Source organism: Camellia sinensis, chromosome 1 (genome assembly GCF_055761805.1).
Source record: "Camellia sinensis isolate YWXY chromosome 1, ASM5576180v1, whole genome shotgun sequence".
NCBI classification, from domain to species: Eukaryota; Viridiplantae; Streptophyta; class Magnoliopsida; order Ericales; family Theaceae; genus Camellia; species Camellia sinensis.
Window position 1 is genome coordinate 91,187,328 of NC_138961.1, and position 9,946 is coordinate 91,197,273.

The following is a 9,946-nucleotide window of genomic DNA, read 5'->3' on the forward strand; positions in this document are numbered from 1 at the left end:
CCAGGGTAGTTCATGTGAGATCATGTACTACGAAACATTCAAACAATTGAAGCTGCAAGACAAAGACTTAGCGCCTGCAGTTTCTCCCCTAATTGGATTCAACTCCATGCCAGAATGGCCCGTCGGCAAAATAATTCTTCGGTCAGAGCGGGAAGCGTAACAAAACAAGTGGAGTTCTGGGTATTGAAGGTCCCCTCCACTTATAACATCATCTTGGGCAGAACATGGCTGCATGCCATGCGTTCGGTAGCGTCATCATACCATCAGGTAATGCGGTTCCCCAACGACACTGGTATAATTGAAGAAGTCTATGGAGATCAGATCATGTCAAAACAATGTTTCGCCACGGTGAATGGCAGCCGCGCTGCCAAAGGATATGTTCATTCGGTGGAAGAACCAGAAAGTAATAAATTATTCGCGGACGTCGGCAAAGAGGCTGATCAGAAAGCGGTGGAGGACTTGGTGGAGGTAAAAATAGATGAGAAGAACCCGGATAAGTTCTTCTTGCTTGGCTCATCGTTATCCAGCACTGTGAGATTAGAGGTCTTGGAATTCTTGACCTCTAATATCGAATGGTTTGCCTGGACGCCCTACGACATGCCAGGTATTGATCCAAACTTCATCAGTCACCAACTCAATGTCCACCCATCCGCCAGACCAGTCATCCAACGCACACGCAGATCGGCACTCCACCACGCCGAAATAGTGGCAGAAGAGGTAGGCAACCTGCTGGAGGCAGGAGCAATAAGAGAAGTGCACTACCCAAGATGGATCTCCAACACAGTCGTAGTGCCAAAAAAGAATGGTAAATGGCGTGTCTGCGTCGACTACAAAACAGTCAACAAGGCGTGCCCAAAAGATAGCTTTCCTCTACCAAGGATAGATCAACTGGTGGACCTAATGGCAGGGCATAACCGACTTAGCTTTCTGGATGCATACAGAGGCCACCACCAGATCGCCATGCATGAACCAGACCAGGAGGTCACATCCTTCACGACACCAAGGGGATTATATTGCTACAAGGTCATGCCCTTTGGCCTAAAGAACGCAGGGGCGACATTCCAACGGATGGTCACCAAGATGTTTGAACCATTGTTAGGCAGAACAATGGAGGCTTACATCGACGACATGGTGGTCAAAAGCAAGGATGAGAATGACCATCTTAAAGATCTAGGCGAGATGTTCCAAATCCTGAAGAAACACAAGTTGCGCCTCAATGCGTCCAAATGCGCATTCGGAGTTGGATCTGGCAAATTCTTGGGCTTCCTGGTGACCAACCGAGGTATAGAAGCAGACCCCTCTCAGATTAAAGCAATCCAGGAGTTGGAGAGACCAAACTCAGTCAAAGAAGTACAGCATCTCACTGGTGTGGCAGTTGCGCTAAACCGGTTCATAAGCAGGTCATCAGACAGACTACGACCATTCTTCCAAGCTTTAAAGGCCAAATTTGAGTGGGATGAAGAATGCGACCGAGCTCTGGAAAGCTTGAAGGAGTACATGTCTTCCCCACCACTACTTGTTACTCCAGTACCTGGTGAAGAACTCTTTTTGTACCTGGCAGTCTCTCAGCACGCAGTCAGCGCAGTGTTGGTTCGTGCAGAAGGAATGCAACACTTGCCCATTTTTTATGTCAGCAAGACATTGTTGGGAGCCGAAACAAGGTACTTGCCCTTGGAGAAACTAGCATTAGCATTAATGATGGCATCCAGAAAATTGGCGCACTACTTTCACGCCCACACCATAGTCGTCCTCACAGCCTTTCCACTAAAAGCTCTGTTTGAAAGGGCGAACTTTAGTGGGCGAATTTTGAAGTGGGCAATCGAGTTGGGACAATTCGACATCAAGTTCCAACCCAAGACCGCAATAAAACCCCAATCTCTGGCAGACTTCATCGCAGAGTTTACTCCTGGAAGTCATCATATCTACCCAGTCGACTTAACTGACACAACCGAACTAGGGACAGAAGTTGACGCCGGAATAGCGCAACCCCTAGTAGAAGGTAGTCAATCAAGCACCAGGGCAGACCATACTAAGGACAACAAGGAAGAGACAAACAAAGGCTCACCAGCAGTTCAAACAGAGGACGAAGGGCAGACAGCCAACATGGACCTTGAAGAAAACACCATTCTAGACCCCACGACATCATCTGATCCTTCCACTTGCTGGAAGTTATTCGTTGGAGAGATGTGGAAGCTCTTTGTCGATGGAGCATCCAACCGACATGGTGCAGGGCTTGGCATAGTCCTCATCTCTCCAGACGGCCTGGTTGTAGAGCAAGCAATCAACCTTGGCTTCCCAGCATCCAACAATGAAGCGGAGTATGAGGCACTTCTCGCAGGACTCAAGTCGGCATACCACATGAAGACCACCGAACTAATGGTATACAGTGACTCTCTGCTGGTGGTAAACCAAATTTCTGGCGAATACGAAGCAAAGGACGACAGAATGGCCAAGTACCAAGAGTTAGTCAGAACAGAGATCAAGAAATTTGATGTAGTAAGGATAGAACAAATTGGCAGGGAGGAAAACAGCCGAGTGGACGAACTAGCAGGCCTTGCCTCAATGGCAGATACATCAATCCCTCATCCATTACTCATCGACTTCTTACCAAGACCAAGCATAGAAGACCCCGAAGCAGAAGAAGTATGTTGCACAGAATTAGGCCCTTCTTGGATGGATCCCATCATCCTGTTCCTAAAAGACGGCATCCTACCGGAAGAGAAAAAAGAAGCCAACAGAATAAGGGCAAAGTCACAGCGATTTTGGCTATCTCCATCTTTGGCATTATACAAGAAGTCATTCTCTGGGCCTTACCTCAAGTGCGTTCATCCCAGCAAAGTAGAAGCATTCTTGTTCGAAATACACGAAGGGGTGTGTGGAAGTCATCAAGGGGGAAGGTCGCTCGCTTACAGGGCTATTTCGCAAGGATATTGGTGGCCCTATATGCAAGCAAACTCAGAGAAATATGTGAAGAAGTGTGAGAAATGCCAAAAATTCGCGCACCAAATACATCAACCAGCAAGAGAACTCCTACCACTGACAAGCCCATGGCCTTTCGCAATGTGGGGCTTGGACATAGTAGGACCACTTCCAACAGCGCCCGGCGGCAGGAAGTTCTTTCTCGCAGCAACAGACTACTTCACAAAGTGGGTGGAAGCAGAAGCATTGGCATCAATCAAAGAAAAAGACGTGAAGAAGTTTGTTTGGCAGAATATCATCACTCGGTTTGGCATACCAAAAGCACTGATCTCAGACAATGGTACTCAGTTCGACGGCAGAATCTTCAGAGGCTTTTGTGAAGAGTACAAGATAGAGTTCTACAATTCTACACCGGCATATCCTCAAGCAAATGGGCAAGCAGAAGCATCAAATAAAGTTGTCTTGGATGGACTAAAGAAAAGGCTAGAGAAAGCAAAAGGCAAGTGGGCGGAGGAACTTCCTCATGTTTTATGGGCTTACCGCACCACACCTCGGCGATCAACAGGAGAAACACCATTCTCCTTAGCCTACGGAATGGAAGCAGTAATCCCACTAGAAGTTGGCCTCCCCACAATTCGAAGCGAGAATTTTGATCCTGACTTCAATGGAGAAGCCATAACATTGGAACTGGACCTTGCAGAGGAAAGAAGGGAAAGAGCACTGGTTCACATTGCCACATACCAACGAGAGTTAATCAGAAAATACAACAAAAAGGTGCATCCAAGACAATTCAAGATAGGCGATTGGGTACTGCGCAAAGTAATGGGAAACACCTCAAACCCAGGAGATGGCAAGTTAGGCCCAAACTGGGAAGGTCCTTATAAGGTGGTTGGGTTAGCAGGCAAAGGGGCATACCACCTAGAAGACAAGGATGGCAAAGCAATCCCTAGGCCATGGAACACGGCCAATCTCAAGTTATTTTACCTTTAGCTTCTTTTTTTTCAAACATGTATAATTTTTTCTTCCTTCAATAAAACAAGCAATTCTTTTCAGCACAAGATGTTCTTTGTAAAAGTTAGCCTTAGTAAACATTAGGTATATTGCAAGCATTGTTCTAAGTTAGCTGGAAAAAACTAACTTAGAGGTTGGCTGGAATAAACCAACACCTGTTACTCTTCAGCCGAAGTAAGTGCAAGGCTGAAGAGTGGTTGGCTGGAATAAACCAACACTTGTTACTCTTCAGCCGAAGTAAGTGCATGGCTGCAGAGTGGTTGGCTGGAATAAACCAACTCTTTTTACTCTTCAGCCGAAGTAAGTGTAAGGCTGAAGAGTGGTTGGCTGGAATAAACCAACTCTTTTTACTCTTCAGCCGAAGTAAGTGTAAGGCTGAAGAGTGGTTGGCTGGAATAAACCAACTCTTGTACTCTTCAGCTGAAGTAAGTGTAAGGCTGAAGAGTGGTTGGCTGGAATAAACCAACTCTTATTACTCTTTAGCCGAAGTAAGGGTAAGGCTAAAGAGTGGTTGGCTGGAATAAATCAACTCTTGTACTCTTCAGCCAAAGTAAGTGTAAGGCTGAAGAGTGGTCGGCTGGAATAAACCAACTCCTTGTACTCTTCAGCCGAAGTAAGTGTAAGGCTGAAGAGCGGTTGGCTGGAATAAACCAACTCTCCTGTTACTCTTCAGCCGAAGTAAAGGGCTTGGCTGAAGAAGTATTGGCTGGATAAACCAACTCTGTGTACTCCTCAGCCGAAGTACTTATATCGGCTAAGGAGTGGTTGGCTGGTAAGCATAGTTCAACCACCTTAAACCGAAATAGCAGTTGAAATACTGGAAGGCATTACAAAATACAAGCATACACATCAAAACCGGAGTAAGAATTGCGTAAAATTTTCATTCAATGAAAAGTCATTACAAAGGGGCATAGTTCGGTTACAAAGAAAAAAGGCAACAAATAGAGAAAAAGTACAAAGTCAAGAGAAAAGATCTTCAATTTCGGCATCAAAATGCGGCATCAGCATCAGCAGGAAGACCGGTTTCAGGCCGAAGCTCCGTATTGGCAGCGAGGGTGGTTTCGGTCGGAACCACGGTTTCGGCTACTTGTTCAATTGTTAGATCCTCCACCATGGGCTCCGACCGAACCACCTCATCGATGTTGACAACCGGAGTATCCTCAGAGGCAGAATCTTCATCAGAATCTGAGCCTTCAAGAAACTCCTGTTGCTTGGCATTCACATACTCCAAGAGGGAGTTCGGTATGAGGTAGGCTGGAGGGTTGAAAATCTCGGTCTGGGGATCATGACCGAGCTGCTCAACGGCCCCCCTCCAGCCGCACTTAAAGAACAGATCTTTGGCGGCCTCACATTGCTTGGCATAAGCATCTTCGGCCTTCTTGAAACCTTGTTTGCCGGCTTCCTTTACGCTCTCCTTTATTTCGGCATCTTTCTTTCTTTCAAGCTTCACCAGCTCGCGCAGGTATTTGTCCTTCAGAGCTATGGCAGTCTTCTGCCTTTCTGCCTCTGCTGAGCTAACTAGTCCGGTCAGCCTGCTGTTCTCAGCCTGCAGCTCGGCCATTTGCTTCTTGATGTTTTCTACCTCGGCCGACTTCAGTTCGGCTTCGGCCACTGCGTCCCTCGTAGTTTGTCTAAGTTCCAGCACTTTCTTGTGAGTGTTGTAGTTTTTTTGAATTGCCTGACAAAACAAGGACTTCTAATGAGCCAAAGTAAAAGCTTAAAAAACTAGACAGAAAAACGGACGGAGCTACTTACCAGGATCATGGACTTCGTTGCAGACCGAATGGACTTTAATTCGGTGTTTAGCTGCTTTTTGTGGTGCTCCATATCCTTGGGGAGGCACACACTCTTGGCCAGACTAAAAGCCAACAGGTGATCTTTTTCGGCGACAACCGAATCAGCATCTGAGACATCTCGGTTGTTGAATGTAAGTCTTGGTGCCCAACTGGTGGTAGTTCGGTCGTTGGGCTCCGGTTGGGGGCTCGGCGGCAGGACCGGTGAAACAGCAGTCTCATCTTCGTCAACCAAACTTGGTTCAGACTCGATGGTTCGTGCGCGCTTGGTTCGGCGAGATGAAGACGGCTGTTGAGAGGGGAGGGCCACAACAGCAGGCGGTGCTTGGCTGGGTGACGGTACTTCGGGCCTGCTTGTCTCGGTCAGAAGTGCCCTTAGTCTGTTCTTTTTGGCCATTTCCTCTTCAGCAGTTAAAGGAATTAATCTTATTTGTGGCAAGTTTGGGTCCGGCTCCGGAGCGTCTTCGAGAAGAAAGTCGGTTACCCTTGCTTTTCGGCGACCGCTATACCGGTAGGTCGGCTCAAAGTTTAGAAGCTTAGCCCAACTCCTTTCTTTACACCGTAGTGCGGCTCGCAAAATCGCAAGGTTGGGATAGCTATATAGGGAACGGAGGTGGGCGAAATCTGCAAAAAGAGAACTGTTAGTTCGGTTAATAGACTAAAAAAACCGAAATAAAATACATGGAAGAAGACCGAAGTCAAATTACCGGGCTCTCCCTTTTTCCAATTTATAGGTCGGCCAGGAATTTGGGCTTGAAAATCCTCAAAGTTCCCAGAGACCCAGAAAAAATCATCGTCATTAAGGTCTTTGTCCGGTGTGTATTTAATTATCTTCTCTCGGCGACGGCGAATCCTAAGGTAGTAGACCCACCCATCATCTTTTGAGCCGATGGAGTATTGATGGAAAATTTCGGCCAGGTCGAGGTTTAGTCCGGTTTGGTGGTTCAGTGCGGCTATTCCCATAATAATGCGGTATGTATTGGTGGACAGTTGGGTGGGGCATAATCTAGTCTGCCTAAGAAATTCACAGATCAATGGTTGGACAGGAAACCGTAGTCCGGTTTCTATTATGGATTGAAGGGTAAAAGGGACGAAGCCTTCTTTTTCCCAGGGAATAACATCTTTTTCGGCCAACATCAGATGGACATCATCAGGAATTTGGTAGTCTTTCCTAAATTCGGCCATGCCACCAGGGGTCTCAACTAGATACCTATACTTACCCATCTGATGTATAATTTACTTATAATTTATATCGGTGCAAAAATTGTGCTCAGCTCGGTTAAGCACAAGAAGGAAGGCCTAGGCAACCTAAGTCTGCAAAGTAGAAAACAGAGGGGGTTAAAGCACTGATCATTGGACCGTGCTACAATTTAAAAGCAAGGTATAAGAGCCATACTTCGGCCTCAAAAAACTGGTTTTATCTCGGTTCATCAAAAGGTTTGGTAGCTCGGTTTGAGCAGTTTGCTCGTTAGACCGGTTTATCGTCTAGGGGCAGCTTTCTGAGTTCGGTCTAAAAAACTAAGAAAGCTGGTTTAGCCCCAAGGCCTAAATCGGTTGTAATGTGAATAAAGTTACTTCGGTTAAGCCTCTAGGGGCAGCTTTCTGAGTTCGGTTTAGAAACTAAGAAAGCTGGCTTGGCCCCAAAAGCTTAGTTCGGTTGAAAACTGAGGTTCCTAGTTTGATATGTTCAAAACTCGGTGATCTTATTTCGGCTAAAGTGAGTCAGGCGTTGGTGACTCTTTGAGACTTTCAAGTTCTAGTTCAGTTATTGACTACAGTGATCTGCCTATTTAGGGCAAACAGGATCCTAGTTCGGTTGCTACCTAATTTTGGATCTAAGGCAAGTTTTTTACAAAAGTTCATGCACGTATGAGCTCTGCTATTATTTTTTCATAAAAGTACAGAAGCGAAGCGACAAATGAAAGAAAATGTTTGCAAAAAGCATACAGAACAAAGCTATACAGATACGAAAGCAAGATAAAGGAAGCAAAATAAGTTCACTTACCAGGTTAAAGAAGGGGGATCTGATGATGGGAAAGTGGCAGCAAAGTCAGTCTTCAGAAGCAACGGAAGAACAGCAAAAACACAGAGAGAGAAGATGAAGAATGAAAGGTGAATGATTCAAGAAAAAGAAAGGTTATTTTGTGAAAGAGGAGAGAAAAAAGCGGCAAAAAGGGGCGGGACTGTTCAAAAAGTTCGAAGTACGAAGGCGGCGTGATAACAGCTCATAGCCTATCAGAGCCCACCACGTGGCAAGGGAAAGGGAAGCGTTACAGTCGTGATTGAAGAGACGTTTTGACCGGATAAAGCAGAGCTCGGAGTAGAACTAGCTCGGCTGGATACGCTGAAGGGTTTTTATCTCGGCTGGAAAGACTTGTAGAACTTCAGCTCGGTTGAAGGATTTGTAATCTCAATCATGCTGTGCAGATGAAATTAAGGGGCAATTGAGAGGGTAATTTTTGGGAAAGAATTGGGCCGAGCTGTGAGTTGGGCCCTGCGGCCCAAAGTGTGAAGGAATCGGTAAGAAGCCGTAATGTTATTTCGGCCCAGGAGAGGTGTGGTTACTCCGGTTCAAGAATTTGTAAAGCAACTCCGGTCCGGTGGCAATTTGAAGTAAGTCCGGCCTTGCATTTAGTCCGGTCGTGTCATAATTTGGTTAGGTCGGTCAGAACTTGCTACTTGGAAGTTTGATCTAAACACACCATGGTTGAACAGGGGAAAGCCGAGATAAGGAGTTGGAGGAGAAGACCGAGCTAAGGACAGTTCGGCCTTCTCTGTGGCTCTGCATAGCCAAGCTTATTTCGGTCATATAGTAGTTCGGCCAAAGTGAAAACCATCCCACTTGGTTTAAGCAGTGGGAGAGGGTGTAAAAGGATAAGCATTATCCTTAGGAGTATGAATCCTAGGAGGACTCTGCATGGAGAAATAAAAGTCCTACTAGGATTATGCCACTCGAAACCTATAAAAGCTCACAAGCACCACCTTGGAGGAGGTAATTGAACACAATTCTTTCTGAGAACACAAAACTTTGTCTATTTGTCAAGCTTACTGACTTAGGCATCGGAGAGGTTTCCGGCACACACCCGCCGGCTAGCTCACGTTTGTGTTTTTAGGTGATAAAGCGACGTCGTACGGAGGAGCGTGGACTTGGTCAACAGGATTATACGAGGAGAATTATTTCCTCCCGTACATAAATCGTTTTATGTAATCAAATTAGCCTCTTTATTATGAAAAGACATTATAATTGCAAACATGGAAAAACAAATATCAAATTTACATTACAATGAGTTAAAAAAAAAAAAAAAATTATCAGAATCCCTTTGGTCAAACTCACCAAATGCAACAAAAAATTACACAATACAATGTTTTAATATTTGAAAAAATATTTGAAATGATATATGAATTAATACATATTTTCAAATTCAACTTAACTATTGTTGACGTCTTATTTTAAAACGATTTGCAAAAATGTTTGGATAGATTAGTAGGATAATTTTGTACAATTTCTTATCAAAATTTCAACTGAGAATATAAATTTTATTTTAATTTACTTTTATAAGTTTTTATTCTTTATCCTTTTTTATAATTAAATTTTTTTTATTTATTTTTTTTACCATATATAATTATTTTCGCGCATGGTCCAAAACTAGTCTATATATATGGAAAACATCATAATTTTTTTATAAAAAAAATAATTAAAAAAAATCTCAAAAGATTTAAAAAAAAAAAAAAAAACTCGAAAATGGTTGTTGAGTTTAAAAACCAAACAACATGGTTTTCCTAATTTCTGAACCGAATTATTAACTCTCCAAGAAACAAATTTTTAATTTACACAAATTGTCTTTGTACGAGAACTCACGGATTTGCCACAAATTTTTAATTTACACAAATTGTCTTTGTACAGGAAAATAGAGAATTAATGCTATGAATTTTACGAAGTGAAAAGGAGGGGCAAAATAGACTTTTGGCATTCTGAATTTTCTATTTTTTTTTCACAAACATAAACGAGAATTGGAAAAAAAAAATATAATTAGGCCTGCTTTGACATCTTTAAAAAAAGATAAAAAGTAAAAAAATTATTAAAAAAATTTAAAAATTATCACTATTCGTCAAAAAAAATTATAAAAAAATTATTTTTATACAAAAAGTACAACTCACTTTGATGGGAGTTGCCTTTACTTGACTTTGGTGAGAACAAATTACACAGGCGAAGGCAAGTTTAA